Source organism: Anser cygnoides, chromosome 4 (genome assembly GCF_040182565.1).
Source record: "Anser cygnoides isolate HZ-2024a breed goose chromosome 4, Taihu_goose_T2T_genome, whole genome shotgun sequence".
Lineage (NCBI taxonomy): Eukaryota > Metazoa > Chordata > Aves > Anseriformes > Anatidae > Anser > Anser cygnoides.
The window spans coordinates 43,152,580-43,168,538 of record NC_089876.1 but is presented as its reverse complement, the minus strand read 5'-3'; positions in this window follow the sequence as shown (position 1 = coordinate 43,168,538).

Genomic DNA, 15,959 nt, shown 5'->3' with positions numbered 1-15,959 from the left:
ACCTTAGTCGCAGTCCAGCCATTCATCCTACTAGCCTTTTCCACCACAGAACTAGCACTATTTTACATCTCATTTGAAGCAACCCTCATTCCCACCCTAATCTTAATCACCCGATGGGGGAACCAACCAGAACGCCTAAGCGCTGGCATCTACCTGCTATTCTACACGCCAGTAAGCTCTCTACCCCTGCTAATCACAATCATACACCTATACGTGAAAATTGGCACCCTGCACCTGCCAACCCTACAACTAACCCACCCAACCCTATCCACCTCATGGACAGGAATACTATCAGGTCTAGCACTGCTCATAGCATTCATAGTAAAAGCCCCACTATACGGCCTACACCTCTGACTGCCAAAAGCCCACGTAGAAGCACCCATCGCAGGCTCAATACTCCTCGCCGCCCTACTACTAAAGCTAGGAGGATACGGAATTATACGAGTCACTCTATTTATGGGCCCACTGTCCAACCTCCTGCACTACCCCTTCCTAACCCTGGCCCTATGAGGCGCCCTAATGACTAGCTCAATCTGCCTACGACAGACAGACCTAAAATCACTAATCGCTTATTCATCCGTTAGCCACATAGGCCTAGTTATCGCCGCAGGAATAATCCAAACCCACTGATCATTCTCAGGGGCAATGATCCTAATAATTTCCCATGGACTAACTTCCTCCATACTATTCTGCCTAGCCAACACAAACTATGAACGTACGCACAGCCGAATTCTACTACTCACACGAGGCCTACAACCTCTCCTACCACTCATAGCTACCTGATGATTGCTGGCCAATCTAACAAACATAGCCTTACCCCCAACAACAAACCTCATAGCAGAGCTAACCATTATAATCACCTTATTCAACTGATCTGCCTTCACGATCATCCTAACAGGAATCGCAACCCTACTAACCGCCTCCTACACCTTATTCATACTACTAATGACCCAACGAGGCTCAATCCCCTCCCACATCACATCTACGCAAAACTCAACCACGCGAGAACACCTGCTCATAACACTCCACATTATCCCAATATTCCTCCTAATCCTCAAACCCGAACTGATCTCCGGAATCCCCTCATGCAAGTATAGTTTAAACCAAACATTAGACTGTGATTCTAAGAATAGAAGTTCAAACCTTCTTACCTGCCGAGGGGAGGGTTTAACCAACAAGAGCTGCTAACTCTTACATCTGAGCCTAAAACCTCAGCCCCCTTACTTTTAAAGGATAACAGCAATCCACTGGTCTTAGGAACCACCCATCTTGGTGCAAATCCAAGTAAAAGTAGTGAACCCCACACTACTAATCAACTCCCTCACACTACTCACGCTGACAATCCTCCTAACCCCAATCATCCTGCCATTTCTATTTAAAAACTTTAAAAACACCCCACAAGCCACCACCCGCGCTGTTAAAACCGCATTCCTAATTAGCCTAGCCCCTACAACCGCATTCATCTACTCGGGAGTAGAATCTGTCACCTGCCACTGGGAGTGAAAATTCATTATAAACTTTAAAATCCCCCTGAGCCTAAAAATAGACCAATACTCAATAACATTTCTTCCAATCGCCCTATTTGTAACATGATCAATCCTACAATTCGCCATATGATACATGGCCTCAGAGCCATACGTAACAAAATTTTTCACCTACCTACTGACATTCCTAGTCGCCATACTCCTCCTAACAACCGCAAACAACATATTCCTCCTATTCGTAGGCTGGGAAGGAGTACGAATCATGTCCTTCCTTCTCATCGGCTGATGACAAGGCCGAGCAGATGCCAACACCGCCGCCCTACGAGCCGTAATCTACAACCGAATCGGAGACATCGGACTGATCCTGAGCATAGCATGACTAGCTTCAACATTCAACACCTGAGAGATCCAACAAGCCATACACCCCCACCAAACCCCAATCCTCCCCCTCATAGGATTAATCCTCGCAGCCGCAGGAAAATCCGCCCAATTTGGACTCCACCCATGACTGCCCGCAGCAATAGAAGGCCCCACCCCAGTATCAGCCCTACTGCACTCCAGTACCATAGTAGTAGCCGGAATCTTCCTGCTCATCCGCATGCACCCCCTGCTAGCCACCAACCAGACAGCCCTAACTGCCTGCCTATGCCTAGGTGCTCTATCAACCCTATTCACTGCCACATGCGCCCTAACCCAAAATGACATCAAAAAAATCATTGCTTTCTCAACATCCAGCCAACTAGGACTAATAATAGTCACTATCGGACTAAACCTCCCACAACTAGCCTTCCTACACATCTCAACCCATGCCTTCTTTAAAGCCATACTATTCCTATGCTCAGGGTCTATCATCCACAACCTAAACGGAGAACAAGATATCCGAAAGATAGGAGGCCTACAGAAAATACTCCCAGTCACTACTTCCTGCCTAACCATCGGAAACCTGGCGCTGATAGGAACCCCATTCCTAGCCGGATTCTACTCAAAAGACCTCATCATCGAAAGCTTAAACACATCATACCTAAATACTTGAGCCCTACTCCTAACCCTTATAGCCACAGCATTCACCGCAACCTACAGCATCCGCATAACCATCCTAGTCCAAGCTGGACAAACCCGAATCCCCCCAATAGTATCAATAAACGAAAACAACCCACTAATCACCGCCCCCCTAACCCGACTCGCCCTAGGCAGCATTACAGCAGGAATAATCATTACCTCTTTCATCACACCAACCAAAACCCCCCCAATAACCATACCCCTTATCACCAAAACCGCTGCCATCCTCATAACAATCCTAGGAATCATCCTAGCCCTAGAACTATCGAACATAACACACACCCTCACTCACCCCAAACCAAACCCCCTCATAAACTTCTCCTCTGCATTAGGGTACTTCAACCCCCTAGTACACCGATTCTTCTCCAAAAACCTACTAGAAAAGGGACAAAACATTGCCCTACACTTGATCGACCTCTCCTGACTCAAAAAAATAGGGCCAGAGGGCCTTGCTGAACTACAAGTAGCCGCAAGCAAAGCCGCAACCTCAATACACACAGGGCTAATTAAGGCCTACCTAGGATCCTTCGCCCTCTCCATCCTGGTAATAATCCTAATAACACACAGACTCACTAATGGCCCCTAACATCCGCAAATCCCATCCCCTACTAAAAATAATCAACAACTCCCTAATCGACCTACCCGCCCCCTCCAACATCTCTGCCTGATGAAACTTCGGCTCCCTTCTAGCCATCTGCTTAGCCACACAAATCCTAACAGGCCTGCTACTAGCCATACACTACACCGCAGACACTTCACTCGCCTTCTCCTCAGTAGCTCACACATGCCGAGACGTCCAGTACGGATGGCTCATCCGCAACCTCCACGCCAACGGTGCTTCGCTCTTCTTTATCTGCATCTACTTACACATCGGACGAGGCCTCTACTACGGCTCCTACCTATACAAAGAAACCTGAAACACAGGAGTAATCCTCCTACTCACCCTAATAGCAACTGCCTTCGTAGGGTATGTCCTACCATGAGGACAAATGTCATTCTGAGGGGCCACCGTAATCACCAACCTATTCTCAGCCATCCCGTACATTGGGCAAATTCTAGTAGAATGAGCCTGAGGAGGATTCTCAGTAGACAATCCAACCTTAACCCGATTCTTCGCCATCCACTTCCTACTGCCCTTCCTAATTGCAGGAATCACCCTAGTCCACCTAAACTTCCTACACGAATCAGGCTCAAATAACCCACTAGGAATCGTATCAGACTGCGACAAAATCCCATTCCACCCATACTTCTCCATTAAAGACAGCTTAGGGCTTACCCTAATAATCACCCCTCTAATAGCACTAGCCCTATTTTCACCGAACCTCCTGGTTCTTGGAATCCTAGTTGGGAGTGGTTGGCCACATGAGATGTACAGGATTTTTACCTGTGATTTAGTCTTGACAAGGCTATGTAATTGGTTTACTAACGTCTCATAAGAAAGAAGCATGAGCGGTTAATGCAGTTGGCTTGAAACCCATCCCCAGCGGTGCAAGTGCACTCTCTGAACTCACTGAAGTGCATCCCCAGTGGTGCCAGTGCACTCTCTGCACTCACTGCACTGCATCCCCAGTGGTGCCAGTGCAATCTCTGGACTCACTGCAGAGCATCCCCAGTGGTGCCAGTGCACTCTGTGGACTCACTGTAGTGCATCCCCAGTGGTGCCAGTGCACTCTCTGGACTCACTGCACTGCATCCCCAGTGGTGCCAGTGCAATCTCTGGACTCACTGCAGTGCATCCCCAGTGGTGCCAGTGCACTCTCTGGACTCACTGCACTGCAGCCCCAGTGGTGCCAGTGCACTCTCTGGACTCACTGCACTGCATCCCCAGTGGTGCCAGTGCACTCTCTGGACTCACTGAAGTGCATCCCCATTGGTGCCATTGCACTCTCTGCACTCACTGCACTGCATCCCCAGTGGTGCCAGTGCACTCACTGGACTGACTGCACTGCATCCCCAGTGGTGCCAGTGCGCTCTCCGGAGTCACAGCACTGCATCCCCAGTGGTGCCAGTGCACTCACTGGACACACTGTACTGCATCACAGGTGGTGCCAGTGCACTCTCTGGACTCACTGCACAGCATCCCCAGTGGTGCCAGTGCATTCACTGGACTCACTGGACTGCATCCCCAGTGGTGCCAGAGCACTCTCTGGACTCACTGCACTGCATCCCCAGTGGAGCCAGTGCACTCTCTGGACTCACTGCACTGCATCCCCAGTGGTGCCAGTGCACTCTCTGGACTCACTGAAGTGCATTCTCAGTGGTGCCAGTGCACTCTCTGGACTCACTGAAGTGCATCCCCAGTGGTGCCAGTACACTCACTGGACTGACTGCACTGCATCCCCAGTGGTGCTAGTGCACTCTCTGGACTCACTGCACTGCATCGCCAGTGGTGCCAGAGCACTCTCTGGACTCACTGCACTGCATCCCCAGTGGTGCCAGTGCACTCTCTGGACTCACTGTACTGCATCCCCAGTGGTGCCAGTGCACTCTGTGGACTCACTGCTGTGCATCCCCATTGGTGCCAGTGCACTCTCTGGACTCACTGCAGTGCATCCCCAGTGGTGCCAGTGCACTCTCTGGACTCACTGCACTGCATCCCCAGTGGTGCAAGTGCGCTCTCTGGACTCACTGCAGTGCATCCCCAGTGGTGCCAGTGCAATCTCTGGACTCACTGCACTGCATCCCTAGTATTGCCAGTGCACTCTCTGGACTCACTGCACTGCATCCCCAGTGGTGCCAATGCACTCTCTGGACTCACTGCACTGCATGTCCAGTGGTGCCAGTGCACTCTCTGGACTCACTGCACTGCATCCCCAGTGGTGCCAGTGCACTCTCTGGACTCACTGCACTGCATGTCCAGTGGTGCCAGTGCACTCTCTGCACTCACTGCACTGCATCCCCAGTGGTGCCAGTGCACTCACTGGACTCACTGCACCGCATCCCCAGTGGTGCCAGTGCACTCTCTGGACTCACTGCACTGCATCCCCAGTGGTGCCAGTGCACTCTCTGGACTCACTGCAGTGCATCCCCAGTGGTGCCAGTGCACTCTCTGGACTCACTGCAGTGCATCACCAGTGGTGCCAGTGCACTCTCTGGACTCACTGAAGTGCATCCCCAGTGGTGCCAGTGCACTCTCTGGACTCACTGCAGTGCATCCCCAGTGGTGCCAGTGCACTCTCTGGACTCACTGCACTGCATCCCCAGTGGTGCCAGAGCACTCTCTGGACTCACTGCACTGCATCCTCTGTGCTGCCAGTGCACTCTCTGGACTCACTGCACTGCATCCCCAGTGGTGCCAGTGCACTCTCTGGACTCACTGTACTGCATCCCCAGTGGAGCGCGTGCACTCTCTGGACTCACTGAAGTGCATCCCCAGTGGTGCCAGTGCACTCTCTGGACTCACTGCACTGCATCCCCAGCGGTGCTAGTGCACTCTGTGGACTCACTGCAGTGCATCCCCAGTGGTGCCAGTGCACTCTCTGGACTCACTGAAGGGCATTCTCAGTGGTGCCAGTGCACTCTCTGGACTCACTGCAGTGCATCCCCAGTGGTGCCAGTACACTCACTGGACTGACTGCACTGCATCCCCAGTGGTGCCAGTGCACTCTCTGGACTCACCGCACCGCATCCCCAGTGGTGCCAGTGCACTCTCTGGAGTAACTGCAGTGCATCACCAGTGGTGCCAGTGCACTCTCTGGACTCACTGCACTGCATCCCCAGTGGTGCCAGTGCACTCTCTGGACTCACTGCACTGCATCCCCAGTGGTGCCAGAGCACTCTCTGGACTCACTTCAGTGCATCCCCATGGGTGCCAGTGCACTCTCTGGACTCACTGCACTGCATCCCCAGTGGTGCCAGTGCACTCTCTTGACTCACTGCACTGCATCCCCAGTGGTGCCAGTGCACTCACTGGATTCACTGCACTGCATCCCCAGTGGTGCTAGTGCACTCTCTGGACTCACTGCAGTGCATCCCCAGTGGTACCAGTGCACTCTCTGGACTCACTGAAGTGCATTCTCAGTGGTGCCAGTGCACTCTGTGGACTCACTGCAGTGCATCCCCAGTGGTGCCAGTGCGCTCTCTGGACTCACTGCAGTGCATCCCCAGTGGTGCCAGTGCACTCTCTGGACTCACTGCACTGCATCCCCAGTGGTGCCAGTGCACTCTCTGGACTCACTGCACTGCATCCCCAGTGGTGCCAGTGCACTCTCTGGACTCACTGCAGTGCATCCCCAGTGGTGCCAGTGCACTCTCTAGAGTCACTGCGCTGCATCCCCAGTTGTGCCAGTGCACTCTCTGGAGTGACCGCAGTGCATCCCCAGTGGTGCCAGTGCACTCTCTGGACTCACTGCACTGCATCCCCAGTGGTACCAGTGCACTCTGTGGACTCACTGCAGTGCATCCCCAGTGGTGACAGTGCACTCTCTGGACTCACTGCACTGCATCCCCAGTGGTGCCAATGCACTCTCTGGACTCACTGCACTGCATCCCCAGTGGTGCCAGTGCACTCTCTGGACTCACTGAAGTGCATCCCCAGTGGTGCCAGTGCACTCTCTGGACTCACTGCACTGCATCCCCAGTGGTGCTAGTGCACTCTGTGGACTCACTGCAGTGCATCCCCAGTGGTGCCAGTGCACTCTCTGGACTCACTGAAGGGCATCCCCAGTGGTGCCAGTGCACTCTCTGGACTCACTGCAGTGCATCCCCAGTGGTGCCAGAACACTCACTGGACTGACTGCACTGCATCCCCAGTGGTGCCAGTGCACTCTCTGGAGTAACTGCAGTGCATCACCAGTGGTGCCAGTGCACTCTCTGGACTCACTGCACTGCATCCCCAGTGGTGCCAGTGCACTCTCTGGACTCACTGCACTGCATCCCCAGTGCTGCCAGAGCACTCTCTGGACTCACTGCAGTGCATCCCCAGTGGTGCCAGTGCACTCTCTGGACTCACTGCACTGCATCCCCAGGTGTGCCAGTGCACTCTGTGAACTCACTGCTGTGCATCCCAATTGGTGCCAGTGCACTCTCTGGACTCACTGCACTGCATCCCCAGTGGTGCCAGTGCACTCTCTGGGCTCACTGCAGTGCATCCCCAGTGGTGCCAGTGCACTCTCTTGACTCACTGCACTGCATCCCCAGTGGTGCCAGTGCACTCACTGGATTCACTGCACTGCATCCCCAGTGGTGCTAGTGCACTCTCTGGACTCACTGCAGTGCATTCCCCGTGGTACCAGTGCACTCTCTGGACTCACTGAAGTGCATTCTCAGTGGTGCCAATGCACTCTGTGGACTCACTGCAGTGCATCCCCAGTGGTGCCAGTGCGCTCTCTGGACTCACTGCAGTGCATCCCCAGTGGTGCCAGTGCACTCTCTGGACTCACTGCACTGCATCCCCAGTGGTGCCAGTGAGCTCTCTGGACTCACTGCACTGCATCCCCAGTGGTGCCAGTGCACTCTCTGGACTCACTGCACTGCATCCCCAGTGGTGCCAGTGCACTCTCTGGACTCCCGGCACCGCATCCCCAGTGGTGCCAGTGCACTCTCTGGGCTCACTGCAGTGCATCCCCAGTGGTGCCAGTGCACTCTCTTGACTCACTGCACTGCATCCCCAGTGGTGCCAGTGCACTCTCTGGACTCACTGCACTGCATCCCCAGTGGTGCTAGTGCACTCTCTGGACTCACTGCAGTGCATCCCCAGTGGTACCAGTGCACTCTCTGGACTCACTGAAGTGCATTCTCAGTGGTGCCAGTGCACTCTGTGGACTCACTGCAGTGCATCCCCAGTGGTGCCAGTGCGCTCTCTGGACTCACTGCAGTGCATCCCCAGTGGTGCCAGTGCACTCTCTGGACTCACTGCACTGCATCCCCAGTGGTGCCAGTGCACTCTCTGGACTCACTGCACTGCATCCCCAGTGGTGCCAGTGCACTCTCTGGACTCACTGCAGTGCATCCCCAGTGGTGCCAGTGCACTCTCTAGAGTCACTGCGCTGCATCCCCAGTTGTGCCAGTGCACTCTCTGGAGTGACCGCAGTGCATCCCCAGTGGTGCCAGTGCACTCTCTGGACTCACTGCACTGCATCCCCAGTGGTACCAGTGCACTCTGTGGACTCACTGCAGTGCATCCCCAGTGGTGCCAGTGCACTCTCTGGACTCACTGCACTGCATCCCCAGTGGTGCCAATGCACTCTCTGGACTCACTGCACTGCATCCCCAGTGGTGCCAGTGCACTCTCTGGACTCACTGAAGTGCATCCCCAGTGGTGCCAGTGCACTCTCTGGACTCACTGCACTGCATCCCCAGTGGTGCTAGTGCACTCTGTGGACTCACTGCAGTGCATCCCCAGTGGTGCCAGTGCACTCTCTGGACTCACTGAAGGGCATTCTCAGTGGTGCCAGTGCACTCTCTGGACTCACTGCAGTGCATCCCCAGTGGTGCCAGTACACTCACTGGACTGACTGCACTGCATCCCCAGTGGTGCCAGTGCACTCTCTGGACTCACCGAACCGCAACCCCAGTGGTGCCAGTGCACTCTCTGGAGTAACTGCAGTGCATCACCAGTGGTGCCAGTGCACTCTCTGGACTCACTGCACTGCATCCCCAGTGGTGCCAGTGCACTCTCTGGACTCACTGCACTGCTTCCCCAGTGGTGCCAGAGCACTCTCTGGACTCACTGCAGTGCATCCCCAGTGGTGCCAGTGCACTCTCTGGACTCACTGCACTGCATCCCCAGGTGTGCCAGTGCACTCTGTGAACTCACTGCTGTGCATCCCAATTGGTGCCAGTGCACTCTCTGGACTCACTGCACTGCATCCCCAGTGGTGCCAGTGCACTCTCTGGGCTCACTGCAGTGCATCCCCAGTGGTGCCAGTGCACTCTCTTGACTCACTGCACTGCATCCCCAGTGGTGCCAGTGCACTCACTGGATTCACTGCACTGCATCCCCAGTGGTGCTAGTGCACTCTCTGAACTCACTGCAGTGCATCCCCAGTGGTACCAGTGCACTCTCTGGACTCACTGAAGTGCATTCTCAGTGGTGCCAGTGCACTCTGTGGACTCACTGCAGTGCATCCCCAGTGGTGCCTGTGCGCTCTCTGGACTCACTGCAGTGCATCCCCAGTGGTGCCAGTGCACTCTCTGGACTCACTGCACTGCATCCCCAGTGGTGCCAGTGAGCTCTCTGGACTCACTGCACTGCATCCCCAGTGGTACCAGTGCACTCTGTGGACTCACTGCAGTGCATCCCCAGTGGTGCCAGTGCACTCTCTGGACTCACTGCAGTGCATCCCCAGTGGTGCCAGTGCACTCTCTGGACTCACTGCACTGCATCCCCAGTGGTGCCAGTGCACTCTCTGGAGTCACTGCACTGCATCCCCAGTGGTGCCAGTGCACTCACTGGACTCACTGTACTGCATCATCAGTGGTGCCAGTGCACTCTCTGGACTCACTGCAGTACATCCCCAGTGGTGCCAGTGCACTCTCTGGACTCACTGCAGTGCATCCCCAGTGGTGCCAGTGCACTCACTGGACTCACTATACTGCATCACCAGTGGTGCCAGTGCACTCTCTGGAGTCACTGCACTGCATCGCCAGTGTTGCCAGTGCATTCACTGGACTCACTGTACTGCATCTCCAGTGGTGCCAGTGCACTCACTGGGCTCACTGCAGTGCATCCCCAGTGGTGCCAGTGCACTCTCTGGACTCACTGCACTGCATCCCCACTGGTGCCAGTGCACTCACTGGATTCACTGCACTACATTCCCAGTGGTGCTAGTGCACTCTCTGGACTCACTGCAGTGCATCCCCAGTGGTGCCAGTGCACTCTTTGGACTCACTGAAGTGCATTCTCAGTGGTGCCAGTGTACTCTCTGGACTCACTGCACTGCATCCCCAGTGGTGCCAGTGCGCTCTCTGGACTCACTGAAGTGCATCCCCAGTGGTGCCAGTGAACTCTCTGGACTCACTGCAGTGCATCCCCAGTGGTGCCAGTACACTCTATGGACTCACTGCACTGCATCATCCCCAGTGGTGCTAGTGCACTCTGTGGACTCACTGCAGTGCATCCACCGTGGTGCCAGTGCACTCTCTGGACTCACTGAAGGGCATTCTCAGTGGTGCCAGTGCACTCTCTGGACTGACTGCACTGCATCCCCAGTGGTGCTAGTGCACTCTCTGGACTCACTGCACTGCATCGCCAGTGGTGCCAGAGCACTCTCTGGACTCACTGCAGTGCATCCCCAGTGGTGCCAGTGCACTCTCTGGACTCACTGCACTGCATCCCCAGGTGTGCCAGTGCACTCTGTGAACTCACTGCTGTGCATCCCCATTGGTGCCAGTGCACTCTCTGGACTCACTGCACTGCATCCCCAGTGGTGCCAGTGCACTCTCTGGACTCACTGCACTGCATCCCCAGTGGTGCAAGTGCGCTCTCTGGACTCACTGCAGTGCATCCCAAGTGGTGCCAATGCACTCTCTGGACTCACTGCAGTGCATCCCCAGTGGTGCCAGTACACTCACTGGACTCACTGCACTGCATCCCCAGTGGTGCCAGTGCAGTCTCTGCACTCACTGAAGTGCATCCCCAGTGGTGCCAGTGAACTCTCTGGACTCACTGCAGTGCATCCCCAGTGGTGCCAGTGCACTCTCTGGACTCACTGCATTGCATCCCCAGTGGTGCCAGTGCACTCTCTGGACTCACTGCACTGCATCTCCAGTGGTGCCAGTGCACTCTCTGGACTCACTGCACTGCATCTCCAGTGGTGCCAGTGCACTCTCTGGACTCACTGCAGTGCATCCCCAGTGGTGCCAGTGCACTCTCTGGACTCACTGCAGTGCATCCCCATTGGTGCCAGTGCACTCTCTGGACTCACTGCACTGCATCCCCAGTGGTGCAAGTGCACTCTCTGGACTCACTGCAGTGCATCCCAAGTGGTGCCAATGCCCTCTCTGGACTCACTGCAGTGCATCCCCAGTGGTTCCAGTACACTCACTGGACTTACTGCACTGCATCCCCAGTGGTGCCAGTGCAGTCTCTGCACTCACTGAAGTGCATCTCCAGTGGTGCCAGTGAACTCTCTGGACTCACTGCAGTGCATCCCCAGTGGTGCCAGTGCACTCTCTGGACTCACTGCACTGCATCCCCAGTGGTGCCAGTGCACTCTCTGGACTCACTGCACTGCATCCCCAGTGGTGCCAGTGCACTCTCTGGACTCACTGCACTGCATCCCCAGTGGTGCCAGTGCACTCTCTGGACTCACTGCACTGCATCCCCAGTGGTGCCAATGCACTCTCTGGACTCACTGCTGTGCATCCCCAGTGGTGCCAGTGCACTCTCTGGACTCACTGTAGTGCATCCCCAGTGGTGCCAGTGCACTCTCTGGACTCACTGCACTGCATCCCCAGTGGTGCCAGTGCACTCTCTGGACTCACTGCTGTGCATCCCCATTGGTGCCAGTGCACTCTCTGGACTCACTGCACTGCATCCCCAGTGGTGTCAGTGCACTCTCTGGACTCACTGCAGTGCATCCCCAGTGGTGCAAGTGCACTCTCTGGACTCACTGCAGTGCATCCCAAGTGGTGCCAATGCACTCTCTGGACTCACTGCAGTGCATCCCCAGTGGTGCCAGTACACTCACTGGACTCACTGCACTGCATCCCCAGTGGTGCCAGTGCAGTCTCTGCACTCACTGAAGTGCATCTCCAGTGGTGCCAGTGAACTCTCTGGACTCACTGCAGTGCATCCCCAGTGGTGCCAGTGCACTCTCTGGACTCACTGCAGTGCATCCCCAGTGGTGCCAGTGCACTCTCTGGACTCACTGCACTGCATCCCCAGTGGTGCCAGTGCACTCACTGGACTCACTGCACTGCATCTCCAATGGTGCCAGTGCACTCTCTGGACTCACTGCACTGCATCCCCAGTGGTGCCAATGCACTCTCTGGACTCACTGCTGTGCATCCCCAGTGGTGCCAGTGCACTCTCTGGACTCACTGTACTGCATCCCCAGTGGTACCAGTGCACTCTCTGGACTCACTGCACTGCATCTCCAGTGGTGCCAGTGCACTCTGTGGACTCACTGCTGTGCATCCCCAGTGGTGCCAGTGCACTCTCTGGACCTACTGCACTGCATCCCCAGTGGTGTCAGTGCACTCTCTGGACTCACTGCACTGCATCCCCAGTGGTGCCAGTGCACTCTCTGGACTCACTGCAGTGCATCCCCAGTGGTGCCAGTGCACTCTCTGGACTCACTGAAGTGCATTCTCAGTGGTGCCAGTGCACTCTCTGGACTCACTGCAGTGCATCCCCAGTGGTGCCAGTGCACTCACTGGACTGACTGCACTGCATCCCCAGTGGTGCTAGTGCACTCTCTGGACTCACTGCACTGCATCGCCAGTGGTGCCAGAGCACTCTCTGGACTCACTGCAGTGCATCCCCAGTGGTGCCAGTGCACTCTCTGGACTCACTGTACTGCATCTCCAGTGGTGCCAGTGCACTCTCTGGACTCACTGCTGTGCATCCCCATTGGTGCCAGTGCACTCTCTGGACTCACTGGAGTGCATCACCTGTGGTGCCAGTGCACTCTGTGGACTCACTGCTGTGCATCCCCATTGGTGCCAGTGCACTCTCTGGACCTACTGCACTGCATCCCCAGTGGTGTCAGTGCACTCTCTGGACTCACTGCACTGCATCCCCAGTGGTGCCAGTGCACTCTCTGGACTCACTGCAGTGCATCCCCAGTGGTGCCAGTGCACTCTCTGGACTCACTGAAGTGCATTCTCAGTGGTGCCAGTGCACTCTCTGGACTCACTGCAGTGCATCCCCAGTGGTGCCAGTACACTCACTGGACTGACTGCACTGCATCCCCAGTGGTGCTAGTGCACTCTCTGGACTCACTGCACTGCATCGCCAGTGGTGCCAGAGCACTCTCTGGACTCACTGCAGTGCATCCCCAGTGGTGCCAGTGCACTCTCTGGACTCACTGTACTGCATCCCCAGTGGTGCCAGTGCACTCTGTGGACTCACTGCTGTGCATCCCCATTGGTGCCAGTGCACTCACTGGACTCACTGCACTGCATCCCCAGTGGTGCCAGTGCAGTCTCTGCACTCACTGAAGTGCATCCCCAGTGGTGCCAGTGAACTCTCTGGACTCACTGCAGTGCATCCCCAGTGGTGCCATTGCACTCTCTGGACTCACTGCACTGCATCCCCAGTGGTGCCAGTGCACTCTCTGGACTCACTGCACTGCATCCCCAGTGGTGCCAGTGCACTCTCTGGACTCACTGCACTGCATCCCCACTGCTGCCAGTGCACTCTCTGGACTCACTGCACTGCATCCCCAGTGGTGCCAGTGCACTCTGTGGACTCACTGCACTGCATCTCCAATGGTGCCAGTGCACTCTCTGGACTCACTGCACTGCATCCCCAGTGGTGCCAATGCACTCTCTGGACTCCCTGCTGTGCATCCCCAGTGGTGCCAGTGCACTCTCTGGACTCACTGTACTGCATCCCCAGTGGTGCCAGTGCACTCTCTGGACTCACTGCACTGCATCCCCAGTGGTGCCAGTGCACTCTCTGGACTCACTGCTGTGCATCCCCAGTGGTGCCAGTGCACTCTCTGGACCTACTGCACTGCATCCCCAGTGGTGTCAGTGCACTATCTGGACTCACTGCACTGCATCCCCAGTGGTGCCAGTGCACTCTCTGGACTCACTGCAGTGCATCCCCAGTGGTGCCAGTGCACTCTCTGGACTCACTGAAGGGCATTCTCAGTGGTGCCAGTGCACTCTCTGGACTCACTGCAGTGCATCCCCAGTGGTGCCAGTACACTCACTGGACTGACTGCACTGCATCCCCAGTGGTGCCAGTGCACTCTCTGGACTCACTGCACTGCATCGCCAGTGGTGCCAGAGCACTCTCTGGACACACTGCAGTGCATCCCCAGTGGTGCCAGTGCACTCTCTGGACTCACTGTACTGCATCCCCAGTGGTGCCAGTGCACTCTGTGGACTCACTGCTGTGCATCCCCATTGGTGCCAGTGCACTCTCTGGACTCACTGCACTGCATCCCCAGTGGTGCCAGTGCACTCTGTGGACTCACTGCTGTGCATCCCCATTGGTGCCAGTGCACTCTCTGGACCTACTGCACTGCATCCCCAGTGGTGTCAGTGCACTCTCTGGACTCACTGCACTGCATCCCCAGTGGTGCCAGTGCACTCTCTGAACTCACTGCAGTGCATCCCCAGTGGTGCCAGTGCACTCTCTGGACTCACTGAAGTGCATTCTCAGTGGTGCCAGTGCACTCTCTGGACTCACTGCAGTGCATCCCCAGTGGTGCCAGTACACTCACTGGACTGACTGCACTGCATCCCCAGTGGTGCTAGTGCACTCTCTGGACTCACTGCACTGCATCGCCAGTGGTGCCAGAGCACTCTCTGGACTCACTGCAGTGCATCCCCAGTGGTGCCAGTGCACTCTCTGGACTCACTGTACTGCATCCCCAGTGGTGCCAGTGCACTCTGTGGACTCACTGCTGTGCATCCCCATTGGTGCCAGTGGACTCACTGGACTCACTGCACTGCATCCCCAGTGGTGCCAGTGCAGTCTCTGCACTCACTGAAGCGCATCCCCAGTGGTGCCAGTGAACTCTCTGGACTCACTGCAGTGCATCCCCAGTGGTGCCAGTGCACTCTCTGGACTCACTGCACTGCATCCCCAGTGGTGCCAGTGCACTCTCTGGACTCACTGCACTGCATCCCCAGTGGTGCCAGTGCACTCTCTGGACTCACTGCACTGCATCTCCAGTGGTGCCAGTGCACTCTCTGGACTCACTGCACTGCATCCCCAGTGGTGCCAGTGCACTCTCTGGACTCACTGCAGTGCATCCCCATTGGTGCCAGTGCACTCTCTGGACTCACTGCACTGCATCCCCACTGGTGCCAGTGCACTCTCTGTACTCACTGCACTGCATCCCCAGTGGTGCAAGTGCACTCTCTGGACTCACTGCAGTGCATCCCAAGTGGTGCCAGTGCACTCTCTGGACTCACTGCAGTGCATCTCCAATGGTGCCAGTGCACTCTCTGGACTCACTGCACTGCATCCCCAGTGGTGCCAATGCACTCTCTGGACTCACTGCTGTGCATCCCCAGTGGTGCCAGTGCACTCTCTGGACTCACTGTAGTGCATCCCCAGTGGTGCCAGTGCACTCTCTGGACTCACTGCACTGCATCCCCAGTGGTGCCAGTGCACTCTGTGGACTCACTGCTGTGCATCCCCATTGGTGCCAGTGCACTCTCTGGACTCACTGCACTGCATCCCCAGTGGTGTCAGTGCACTCTCTGGACTCACTGCACTGCATCCCCAGTGGTGCAAGTGCACTCTCTGGACTCACTGCAGTGCATCCCCAGTGGTGCCAGTACACTCAC